Raw genomic sequence first — 12186 nt, forward strand, 5'->3', positions numbered from 1 at the left:
ATCACATTCCATTTATTTTATCAATAGATTATGAAATTGCACATTAAAGTATTACAAGTATATTCGCATCCAATTGATTTGATCAAAATGAAATTGTAATTGCATAGGCTGCCTTTAAACGTCCGTCCCATAGCCCGGTACTTATGCAAACTAAGTCAAAACAACAGGTCTGAAATTATTTTCTATAGTCTGAACATTCCGTCGTAAAGTTATTTGCCTGTTTTACAAATTACAGTGGGCGGCTGTATTAAGGGCGCTTATGCCCGTTTAGCTCTCAACTTACTTTATCGGATTTGAGGCGTTATTATCTTAAACCAGGGGTGTCAAACATACGGCTCGCAGGCCGCATCCAGCCAGCCAGGCGATTTTCATCCAACCCGCGAAGCCATTCTGAGTGAATCGGGAAAATATTTGTTTTATCAAACACATTTCTAACATATGTTTAGGCTTTTAGTAAGAAATACTTCCATTAAATAATCCTTCGAGACATCAAATGTAGGGCCGCAATAACTATCCGGCAGCGGTAATACGGTTTAACTCTAGTCGCCATTAGGAAGCAGGTCACTGACATTGACGCCCAATTCCTAAAAGTAGTTCTTTTCTGAAGCGTAAATACCAATGTGAAATCTTTATATGCAGGCTACATGAAGAAAGAAATATTCACACAATTACAATTCAAATATATGTTGTTGCACCTCAGTATCAGTTTGGACCTCAAAGGTTCCCCGGCCTCCACATAATCCCGAATTCCAATGTCGCGTTTATTTGAGTTAAATCTCTTGTTTTATTCACAGCGCATACCCAATCCAGGGCTAACGCATAGATTACGACTAAAACAAACAGAGCATCCAAATATACAGGCTTATATCACCTTTAGAGCCACTGTTTTAACTGCTTATAAGTAGGGCAATTTTTTTTACCTTAAAACGGATGACTTTGAACTAAAAAAAATTGACATTTATTTACCTTGAAAACCTTAATTTTGACCAAATTTTAACCTAACGTATGCAAATTAGGTGTTTTCCCACATAATGATATATTTGTACCACTGTTAATTTCTGGTTCGAACTGTCTGTCCTTACGAAGTAGTTCGGCCAGAAAAAACTTTTTTGACCCAAAAACTGACAAATGTTTTCACGAAAAATATTGATTTTAACGAAAGGTAGCCCTATGAAGAATTCCAGTAGTTACATCACGTATGATGGTAGAAATGAATAAAATCTGTTGTAGTACAACGTAAGACACTTTCCTACATTCTCGGGTAGAAAGTGTCTGTCCTTACTAAGTAGCTTGTCAAGAATGGAGAAAGAAAGTTCAACAGTAGCAGTTGCTGGCTGACAACACTGAAGTTGTGCGTGCGTGCACTGCTGGTGACACACCGTGTTGCTTCATTCTGACAATGGTGTCTACATCACAATTTTTTATATTGCGCTTCTTAATATAACAACCATGCAATGCCCACGCAGTCCTGCTTCAGTTAGGATATTGCGGTACGTTGAGCATAACTCCATGTCAACTTATTTGTTTTATTTGAATGTTTATGATTCACAACGAGCAGACAATAGGCGGTCTACAACGGTAGGCCTATAAATTTGGCTACAAGCTTTCAAATGTCAAATGATAAGTTCCCCGACAGTGCGAAATCTACGATACAAACAAAATGCAGGCTGTAAAAAATTTTGGACTTTGTTTACAATTTTGACATTTTTGCGACCTGACGCTACAATTTTGACTTAATTTTAACTTTTTTTGACATGTCAAAAAAAATTGACTTATTTATAACTGTATTCAACCGGCCAAGCATCTTACTTTTGCTAATTCGATAGTTTGCGAATAAATATGTTACTAGAATAGAACCGATGTGATCCGTAATTAGTGGCGGCTCGTCTTATAGGGCAACTGGGGCATTGCCCAACCTAAAATTCTGTTCAAAAACAATTCTTTACCATTTAAAGACGCACACCAATCTATATATACCGAAATCACAGTGAAAATCGCATTCTTCTTGTCCTTTCGCTTGTAAATGCCCATCTATAGCGAAGTCTCTGCGAAAATCGAATTCTCTTCTGTGTTTTCGCTTTGCGAATGCCTCATAAAAAGCTTTCACGTACTATTCTCTTGAAAACCGCGCACAATAAAGAAACGGTGATTTACTCTCTACTATTCATAAAATTACCGAGCAAGTGGGGCAACATTGCCCTGTCGCCATTTAGGTGTGATGTAACAATCGTATCTATATCTGAATATTCGGTTACCGTCATATGCGTTTAGTCGACCTTTGCTGGTATAGGTCGGTTTAGATCAGTGGTTCTTAACCTTGCCCCCAGCGCCCCCCAGGAGGCGCTGGCGATTTTGAAGGGGGCGGAAACGCTCAGGGGGCGATATGGGGGGCGCTGGGCTCAGGGGGCGGTATGGGGGGCGCTGGAGGAAAATGGCTTCGCAGTAGATGATGTGGTGATAGGACATATCGTTAATGAGTATTCCGAGCAAATTAACACCGAAAACTTCGTTACATATAGCCTTCAAAATACATATAGGTTTAATTGTCCATGGGCGCTTAAATGACTGACACCGAATGTTCCTGTCTTGGCAATCTGAACCCCAGAAGACGAATTCCATCTGGCAGGGGAAAATTATATGTCAGTGAAGAAATACCAATCTGAAATCGTGTGCGTCTTTTAGTTTAGTACGATTGGGCGACAGGGATATTCCTGTTGGGCGATATCCCCGTTGAGCGATTCTATATTTTTTGATATTGCAGACAGGGGGTCACGAAATATCATCATGCAACGAAGTCATACCAACGGGTTCGCCCGCCCGAATATGTTTAATTATTAGTAACGGGCCCTACAATTTCCAAGAAACCTCACAATGTTCGCTTTAAGTTTTGATGAGTCTGCGCACACACAACAACTCACTGCACTGACCCCTGGACAACAGTGCGTATCGACTAAAAAAAGGTAATAACTTCAGATTTGTTGTGCGCAACGTAGATTTTCTGTGCGCAGAGACCGTGTCAGCACTGCGCACGTGCGCAGCTTAGAGGGAACATTGCACCTCACTCAGCTCTACCGGTAAATGTGTTTACGTGAGCAATGAGAGGATAAAAATTAATCTCGATTTACATGCAATTCCCGATGATATTGACCAATTCAATCAATAATTAATGAAATTTTTCGCGCTTCGCGCGACTATGCGAGAATAGCTGCCTCAGTAAATGGACACCCAATGTAGATACTTAACAGGCTTTCAGCAAATAGAGGACAGCCTAATGGGGGTCTGGGGGTGAACTCTCCCAGAAGCTTAGTTTATCGCCGGATGGGGGCCCAGGACCAACGTTTTTTGTTTGGGGGGGGCTGACGGAGTGCTGTTACGGCCCTGGTAACGAATAATTGTACCTGCGGGCACGCCCGAATATGTTTAATTATTAATTACGTGCCCTTTATCTTCCTATACAACAGCTCACTCAGTTTATCGCGACTTATATATGGAATTACCACCTATTCATTCATGCATTATAGAAAATTTTGGTACCTAGGGCGACCAGGCCACACAAACTTTGCTGACCATCGAAATCACGATAGGGGGTTTGTGGGGGCGAAGCCCTCAGAATTCGGTTTATCACGTTATGGGTGCGCAAGGCAATCGTTTTTATGGGGTTGACGAAGTGCTGTTACGGCCCTCCCTCTTACTCATTGTATTTATTACATTCCTTACATTATGAAGTTGGGGGGGGGGCTGGAGCACGATAATTTTTGAAAGGGGGCGCTGGAGGAAAAAAGGTTAAGAACCACTGGTTTAGATGGTGTTTCACACCATGATAATTCTTGAAACCTGGTATGTTATGTCGTGATGGTGGTATTTAACACTGCCCCAAGTTTCAGGGTTTCTACTTGAATGTTTGGGTAGTAATTCCGTTCCGAAGTTCAGTGTGTGCTGATCCGTCATGCATCGCAAACAGATTTTACTGTGAAGCCGGTATAGGTATCCATTGATTTTGACGATGTTCCATACCGAGATCGGTCATGACATTTGGCACGGTAAGTCTTGATTTTAGTATCGAACGCTGTGCCAAATCTCAAAGTTGACACTCAATGATTAGGGCAGTAATTTTGTTATCAAGGTCGAGTATGGTTTGCGTATTTCACGAAAAAGCCGGTGTATCTGTGCTAACGTTAACTGTGTTCCATACTGAGATAGGTGATGAGATGATGATATCATTAAACAGTTTACCAACATTCTCGGTTTGCATTCAAATATTTACTTTTGTTTTATATTTTCCAATGTCAATTTCACCGTGAAATTGTGGCTTTCAAGCCATTTGCTTACAACCCCCTGTCAAGCGCGATAGCTATTTCGTTTTCGATGGCGGGTAACCGCTGATCACTTGATCAGCCTATTCCTGAGTAAATTTTACGCACAATTCGGTGTTGGTCTGTTCGTATTAAGTTTGACAGTATACCATACCGAAAAGGGCAATGAGGCTACTTCTCGATGATGCCATGTAACAGTGTACTAAGTTTACGGCTTTCATCCACGTATTTATTCGGTAATATATTTTCCAAAGGCGATTTCGCAGCAGACATATAGACACTATAGACCAGTGTTTCCCAACCTGTGGTACGCGTACCACTAGTGGTACGCGAAGGTCTGCTAGGTGGTACGCGAGTAGATTCTGTTTTTTTTTTCGACCGAAGGGAGTAATTAGTTCAGGTGAGGTTGATTTTGAGTTTTTTGAAGCCGTCGTCTCACGCTATTCCCCAGCTGATAATTTTCCCTTATACGTGGGAATGCGACCAAGGTTTTCCATCCCTGATGACTATCAAGTCGAAGAAACGAAACCGACTTGTTGCGCCCATACATGACTTTCGATGCGCTGTAAGCAAACGTATGCCTCGCATCGACAAGCTAGTGGAAAATAAACAAATGCAGCCAGCGCATTAAATAAATTGACTTTTGTTGTGTGTTTTTATTTCATTATGTTGTTCTTCTTGTGACTGGTGGTGAAAAAAACAATTCCATACATCCCATCAACCCTGACTGATCGCATTCGAGTGGTGAACGTCGTCGAGGAAAGACGTCCAATCCTAATCAACAGAACGTACGACTGCTGCGACATCGACCAGGGATTTACGTCTCTAAACCAGGTGTAGTCGTTATATTTGTTAATGTAACAGTAGTGAATATAGAAATAGTTCGTCAACAGATATATATTTGGCTTCAGATGCCTAGTGCAAGCGGCGGACAAAAGCGGTCCGCTAGCGATGTTTTAGAAGGTCCTGCGTCAAAAGGGATGGCTAGTGATACGGCAGTCGCGGATGTAAATTTGGCTGCAGTGGTCAAAGGAATAACGAAACCATTACGTCAGTATAACCCGATTACCGTTAACAACGGGCTTCATCGTGTACTTGGGGGGTCTTATAGCGAAATCAAAGTTTTGCCATCGGGTGATTTGTGGGTTAAGTGCAGCAATGCCAAACAGCTATCTAATCTCCTGGCTTGCAATAATCTTGGAGATAACGACAAAAAAGTGGAAGTTCGCGCCGAACTCCATAAAGTGAGAGCGCCAGAGGTTCGTGGAGTTATTGCTAACGTACCCTTAGATATGTCAGACGACGATTTGAAACAGATCTTGAGTGTTCAACGCGTAGTGTACGTGCGCCGGTTTTCGTATAGATCCGATGAAGAATCAAAGCCTAGTAGATCTGTGTTGCTTTGCTTTGGTTCAACCATACTACCGCCTATAGTCAATATCGGATTTCTTAGATTTAGGACACGTCCGTATAACCCACCCCGACCGGTTGCTTCAATTGCAATCGTTATGGTCATAAATCCAAACACTGTCGTAGTGCGCCGCGATGTACCAGATGTGAGATGAGGCATGTAGATAAGAAATGTGCAAATGAACCTCATTGCGTTAATTGCGGAGCGGCTCATTCGGCGAGTTACGGCGGATGTAAACGGTACAAACAGGAGGCGAAGATAAACGCAATAATGACTGATCAAAAAATCAATTATTGGCAGGCGAGACAGCTGCATCTGCGAGAAACAGAGGCTCCTGATATCCAATCGCATTCCGAATTTCCTACTTTGCCGGGATCAGTGTATGAACCTAACAATGACTATTATCGCGCGAGTGCTTCAACCTCGAACATACCGAACGTTCCGATATCGCCCCATACTATCATGAATAAAAGCTCCGCACCTTCACCTCTCGCGGTCACTAGCGACGGAAACATCACGATTCCCTTGGCAACATTTTTCAACTTTATAGCCGAGGTTATGAAGAACACGCTACTTTCTATAGCGGATGGAAAAACTCCTCAAATTGACGCAATTATCGCTCAGTCCGCCGAAGAAAATTTCGGTATACCGATGCCCACGCCAGTCGACAATGTCGATGAAGGACAAACCAATAATACTATCATATCGTCACGTGCTAGCCCGCAAATTGCAATGCGACAGCCTCAAGAAGTAAAGATATTTGTTCCTAACGAGTCCACGTCATCGCAAACAACGATCATGAACTCTGCAGCTGCAGAGGAAACAAATAGTGAATGCATGGACCTCAGTATGAGCAACATGACAGAAAATACTGCGAGTAGGCCTACCAGTCACCGGAAGCCCTCTTCTCTTTAATACAATGGAATTGTAGGGGAATATACCGTAAAATCAACGAGTTTAAGCATTTCATCGAAACTACGAACCCGAAACCAGATATCATTGCCTTGCAAGAGACTCATCTTGTATCCAAATACACGCCGAAGATTACGAATTACAATTTATTGAGGAAAGACCGAAATATCCACGGCGGAGGAATTTGTTTCTTTATAAAATGTGGGATAAATTTCAGCGAGATAGACATCGGAGACATTGATCCAGTAGAAGCGTTAGCTATCCAAGTAGGCGATATTTCCATTATGAACGTCTACATTCCTCCGAATCGAGTTGTATCACGACCAGTGGTGGCTTTTGGGGTGGGCGAGGTGGGCGGTCGCCCGGGCCCCCCTGGTCGAAGGGGCCCCCCTATTTGGATTTTGCGATTTTTTCAAGGAGAATGACGAATAAACATGGAAATTCGTGCACCAAGCAAGAATATGATTCCGTACAGATGTGCCTATGATCATCAAATCACTGCATTTGTTAGAAAAGCCCCGTATCCTGATAATCCTCACGTCTCTGCATGCGGTAGAATTGCTTAGTTTTGATGTAGTCTATCCTTGCACACATGCAATAGACATGGCCGAATCCAGCACCTGGGCAAACCTTTGTGGTGGTGAAAGATAGATAATAATAACCGATGCGGAAGGGGGGTCTGGGAGGCGTAGCCCCCTGAAGTTACGGATAGAAACTCATAGGGGGCCCCCCGGTAAGTCTCGCCCAGCCCCCCCCCCTCCCGTTCGTAGGGCCACCACTGATCACGACCAGTCATTCAACGCTGTTTCTCGGGACGTAGCACGAAAAGTATCATCGTCGGCGATTTCATCGCGCACCACACGCTATGGAGCGCCTCTTCTTCAAACCGGAACGGACGACATCTATATCATATCATAGATGATATGGAACTTGTTGTCAACAATACGATGGTGCCTACGCGATTGAACCTATCGAGACCGAGCCCTGGCTCCTCGTCTCTGTTAGATCTTACCATATGCTCAAAAGACGTCAGTCACAAGATATCAACCTCTGTGACGGATAAACTACTAGGAAGCGATCATTATATAATAACTAGTGAATCCAACTTCCACGTGGAGTGTCAAGAGACCCACGTCTTGTCTTGGTCATTCCGTAATGCAAATTGGGTCAAATTTAAAGACAATGCACACACATATTTTTCATCCGCTTCTGACGGGGCCTGATGCATTGTCTATTGACGCAGTAACTAACGCGATCATTAAAGCGGCCACTGAGAATATTCCGCTGACTAAACCGTCATCAAAAAGGACATGCGTTCCTTGGTGGAATAAGGAATGCTCAAAAGCTACGCGTCTCAAAAGGGTGGCGTACTTGAAAATGAAAAGAACTTTCCGCGAGACAGAAATAATTGATTTCCGAAGGCAACGGGCCTTAGCAAGGAAGACGATACTCTCAGCCAAACGAGACTTCTGGCGGAGGTTTTGCGACGGACTCACGAACAACTCGAAACTATCAGAAGTCTGGAGGACCATTCGATCAATGTCTGGCTCGAAAACATGGAGTCACATTCAATCACTTGACTCCACCAATGGAATACTGACTGTAGACATCGACAAAGCAAATGAGCTCGCTCGCCACTTTGCATCAGCCAGTAGCAACCATAACCTTGATCCTTCACACATTCTCAGAAGGTGCGCGGTTGGAAGGGAAGTTCAGTGTGCATTGCACGAAAACATAATAGACGGTGAGGATATTAATTCTCCCTTCACTTGGGAAGAGTTCCAAAAAATCCTGAAGCCTAGAAAAAACACATCTCCAGGACAAGACAGACTATGCTCGAAGATGATGTTGAATTTGGACACAGATTGCTTAGTTAAACTTCTAGAATCAATAAACAAATGTTGGGCATCTCAACGGTGCCCAGACTCTTGGAGGCATTCCATAATCATTCCTCTGCCAAAACAGGGTAAACCAACCAACGCTGCGTCGTCCTACCGACCAATCTCCCTTACCAGCAACCTTTGCAAAATTATGGAAAGACTTGTAACAAATAGGTTAAATTGGTGGCTCACAGATAAAAAAAATTTTCAACATCAACCAAAGTGGTTTCCGACCAGGAAGATCCACCACTGACTGCATTATGTCTCTTCACTATGAGGTATACAAGTCAATTTGGAACAAGAGATCAGTATTAGCTGTATTTGTCGACTTTAAGAAGGCGTACGATATGGTTTGGAGGGAAGGAGTGATTTTCAAATTGCAAAGGCTTGGGCTATCTAGTGACATAATTAATTGGATCCACTCGTTCCTTAGGAGACGCACTTTCCAAGTTCGCGTTGGCACCTCGTTGTCTCCTACGTTTGAATTAGAAAATGGCACGGCTCAAGGAATCGTAATTAGTCCGTTGCTGTTCACAATCATGATAAACGATCTTCCTGACGTTATTGCATCGAGGGTCAACTTGTTTGCCGACGACGTCTGTCTGTGGGAGTCGGATTTACAAATCTCGGATCTCACTAGTAAAATTCAAAATTCACTTGACGGCGTTTCGGAATGGTGCATGCGGTGGGGTTTCAAAGTTAACATTAAGAAATCAGCGGCAGTCCTTTTCACCCGGCGGAGAAAAACCCCTGAAATAAATTTACGGCTATGCGACTATCCCGTACAAGTTAAAGCGGAATATAAATACTTGGGGGTAATCTTTGACTCCAAACTTAATTACCGAAGTCATTCCCGAATGGTGGTTGAAAAATACACTAAGCGTCTAAATCTTCTTCGTTCTTTAGCAGGTACGTCCTGGGGTGCTTTAAAGCAGTGCCTGTTAGCTCTTTACAGGTCCCTGATTAGATCAGTTATTGAATACGGACAGGAAGCTTATTTGTTCTCGCCAAATTACGTAATGGAGTCTATACAAACGATCCAGAATGCCACGCTCAGGATTTGCAGCGGTGCTATGCGTAGTACCCCTATCTATGCGCTACAGCACTCCTGCAGGGAACCACCCGTAAAAATTCGACACTTGTATTCCTGCCTAAAATATCGGTGTAACATTAGAGCAAGAGACAATCACCCCTGCCGTAACTTGATAATACAATCATGGCATGAAATTTTTCCCGACTCTCAGCGATTCATCACATTCAACATGTTGAGTAGACTTCGGTGGCTGGATGAGCTACATGTTCATCGCATACAACTCCCGCCTAATCCCTCGTGGGATGATATTTATGTATGTGTGGACGACAGTTTGTATTCACAAATTGTCAATTTACACCACCCTACTGCCATTGAACTAACTTGTAACCAGTACATTGATGAATAATATAGGAACCACACAAGGATCTACAGTGACGGCTCTAAAAACGACCACGGATGTGTCGCAGGATTCTTTGTCGAAAGTGTTAAGTATTCTTTTAATGTCGCTCTCCCACAACAAGTGTCCGTATTTACTGCGGAGCTTGTCGGGATACTAAAGGGTCTTTTATGGGCTGAAAACAATCTTCGCCTACAGTGTGAATTAGCTATTTTTTCAGACAGTCTGAGTGCCATTTGGGCCATAGCCAATCGTCAGTATGAGAATTTTTTTAATTACCCAAATTATTCTGTCTTGCAGAAATCTGTCCCGGAGCAACATAATTACGCATATAATATGGATTCCTGGGCACAGAGGAGTGGGTCAAAACGAGCAGGCTGATCAGCTAGCCAGAAGCGCTGCGTGCCGAACCCTAGCTCGTGATGTCGAACAAATTTCGCTGTCAATCAAGGAACTACGATCGCAAATCGCCAAACACTGTGAGGAAAGATGGAATGATGAACTCACGGAATCAGATGATTATTCGCAATATCGCGAAATATTTGCTTCGCAAGCAATCTTGCCAAGCTGCAGCATATCCTCACGAAATATCTCATCAATTCTGATAAGATTGCAGACGGGCCACTGCAGACTACACTGGCACCTTCGCAGAATCGGATGTCACAGCACGGGTTTATGCGATACGTGCGATATCGACGAGACGGTCGACCACTTTTTAATTCATTGCGAACGCTACTCGAACCACCGCGATCACTTGAAGACGACAGCGGCGAATCTAGGCATACCGTCTCAGCTCACAAAAACTGTTATCAGATCCACGGATTTTACTACCAGTCGCTGAATTCGTTATCCTCACCGGCAGACAGTTGTGACGCTAATGGATCTATCAGACTCTTGAGACCTGGTGTAAAAGGCCATAGTAGCCAAACACCATATGAACAATACTAACAACAAAAACAACAACCCTGGCTGATAATGTCTAGCTCAGGGGTGTCAAACTCAAATTGCATCGCGGGCCGGATCTAAGTCATGAAATCGCTCGCGGGCCGGACCAGTCAACGGAATCCAAAATGTTGCCTCGTGCCATTGCTTCTCGTTGGAGTACTTAATTATCAAGCATATATAGATAATACACGGACCGTAAGGGTTTCATTCTAGCGAGTCGCAACACCATTATTTGCGAGCAATGAAATTGGCGAAAATACGATGTTAGTCCGGTTGAACACAGTTAAGAACCGCTAAAACAATGGCTTTGTCGGCGATACAAGTAGACATATTTCAGTGTTCCCTTTGGTTTAGTCCAGGGGTGGCCAACCTGCGGCCGTAAGAGGGAATGTAATTGTGCGGCCGTAGACACGCAATTCAAATGGTATGCGTTGGCGGCCGTCGACATGCACTTTGAATTTACGAATTGACTCCCGATTTCTTGAAAGATTCTAATTAATCTTGAAATTTTCCTCGCGCTGCGCGCGATTCAATTCAACTACATTTTTCTATTTTAATATATTAGCACCCTTTGCAATCAGAGCCCCACATTACAGATGCGAACATCAGTGAAAATGATGCGCCTCACATGGAAATATCAGCTCAGAATCGTGTGCTCCTCACTATACTAACAATCCTGATGGGAAGTTAAGAAATAACAGCATGCTACAAAGATACTAATACCAATTGGCCAACCCGAAGAGGCATCATAATTTATAACTTGGGGTACACCCCTACATCAACTCTACACCAGTAAATCTGATCACACGGGATGAGAAAGGATAAATGTTTGACGGTAATATGTAAAACTACAAATAATAATGACGAAATTAATTGGTGAATCTGAATTTTTTTCGCGCTTCGAGCGACTATAAGGACTTCCTTCCTCAACACTACCAGTGACCACTCACGATTTTTGTGCGCATAGTAAGCCTATCGTTAAATAGAATTTTCCGGAGTTCACCAGAAATGGACATAGACACTTTAACCTGGGTATTTGGCGTCCAGTTCGCTCATTACGACTAAGCCCTGGAATGCGGCCGTAGGCTACACGAGTGGTCGAAATGCGGCCGTGAATGGCAAAAAGGTTGGCCACCCCTGCGTTAGTCATAATCTGGCGTTAGCCCTGCGTATGCGTTGTGATGAATACAAGATATTTAACTGTCAACGCGGACGTTGTAATTTGATTTATTACTATGGATGTGATGGATAATATAATCTGTTTTCAACGTACTCAGAATTGCTATGCGGGCCGG

General features: G+C 43.2%; 1 protein-coding gene across 6 annotated transcripts in view; it reads right to left on the reverse strand.

The window, feature by feature from the left end:
• LOC145442780 (uncharacterized) overlaps nucleotides 1-12186 on the reverse strand; it is a 290597-nt gene that overhangs the window by 119563 nt on the left and 158848 nt on the right. The gene's annotated exons all lie outside the window — the stretch shown is intronic.

This window comes from Botryllus schlosseri, chromosome 7 (assembly GCF_051294905.1).
Source record: "Botryllus schlosseri isolate E-star chromosome 7, Bs_hap1, whole genome shotgun sequence".
NCBI classification, from domain to species: domain Eukaryota; kingdom Metazoa; phylum Chordata; class Ascidiacea; order Stolidobranchia; family Styelidae; genus Botryllus; species Botryllus schlosseri.